Source organism: Solanum pennellii, chromosome 5, assembly GCF_001406875.1.
Source record: "Solanum pennellii chromosome 5, SPENNV200".
NCBI classification, from domain to species: domain Eukaryota; kingdom Viridiplantae; phylum Streptophyta; class Magnoliopsida; order Solanales; family Solanaceae; genus Solanum; species Solanum pennellii.
The window spans coordinates 37,615,242-37,616,802 of record NC_028641.1 but is presented as its reverse complement, the minus strand read 5'-3'; positions in this window follow the sequence as shown (position 1 = coordinate 37,616,802).

Below are 1,561 nucleotides of genomic sequence, written 5' to 3'. Positions count from 1 at the left end.
GTCAGAGACTCGTTTCCCGTACCAATTTCTCAAGAGTTGAAGTGTTTTGCAACGGGAGCTTACGACGGCTCGTCGTGGATGTGACGGCACGTCCTGCAGGTCCGTCACAGATTACAGAGAGTCGATTTTCAGTACCCAATTTCAGAATTTCTAAGTATGCTGAAACGAGACCCTGCGACGGTCCGTTGTGCCTGTGACGTTCCGTCGTGGGGTCCGTTTCCTCAGCCAATTTTTCCAGAAATAAAATCTGCTGCTCAAAACGACTAAACAGGTCGTTACAGTACTATCTCTAAATCTCCTTCTATATCAATTTCGTGATAACTATAGTCATTATTATCTATAACCGTAACTATTTTTTCAAAGGGGTTTTCTATTTTTATTTTATTTTGTTTTGTTTTTTGCTGTTATTTTATGCTTTGTTGTTAAAACATATAAATTTTTACATCTGGCTGTAAATATTTTACTTCCAGGTGCTAGCTCTATTCCTGACATTTTCCAATATAATACTAATGATTTATCTATGTTTCTATCATTAATTGCTACTGAGTAATTAGCACTTATTATAAATTTAAATTTTTGGTATATTAAATTACCTTTTACTGCACTTATTATAGTTTTTTCTATAGGTTGTATAATTCTGTCATCTGCCAAATATATTTCTATAGGTGTGTCTATTCCTTCTCTAAAACATGCTTTTATTAATATTTCAGTTCCTCCTAAATGTACATATTTAATTGGGTTTTTAGCATTTATATCTTGTATTTCTTTATTAATTATTCTCTTATTAATTATTGGTATTTTAGCTTTTCCTTTGGTATACTTACAGTCTATGATATGTTCTCTTTGGCTCACTACATACTATTCTTCTTTTTGTCTTTTAAACCAATTTTTTATTTTTGGTACTTCTAATATTTTTCTACACTTAGATCTAATTCTTTTCCTTTTATTTGTTCAAATATACTATTATCAAATATTATTTTTTGTTCTAAAGTTTCGTCATCTTGACATTCTTCTTTATTTATTATTTGTATATCTGCTTCAGTCATCTATATTATAAAGTTCATTATCTGATTCTAATTCTATGTCATTATCCATTTCATTTTCTGATATTTCATATATACTATCCTCACTTTCTAAATCATAATCGACATATTCTATTTGTGTATATTTTTCATTTTCCATAATTATTTCTGATATCTGTTTACTCTTTGGATTTTTAGGTAATTTACAATCTTTAGCTATATGTCCTAATTTCCCACAATTATAGCAAGTACATTCCGTCAATTTTCTTTTTGGTCTAAATGGTCTTTTAGTTTTGTAATTTTTTACATAATATCTCTTTCTTGGTTTTTTGTATTTATATGTTGATCTACATTTTTTATAATTTTTATTGTTATTATATTTCTTTTTATAATATCTATCTGTACAACCAAATTGAGGTGCTATTTTATTTTTACAACATGCCAAGTTTTTTACTAATACTTTTTCCATTTTTATGTCTTCTTTATGTTTTTCACATAATTCTGTAAACCATCTTTGTAAGAATTTCATTCTAGCTCCT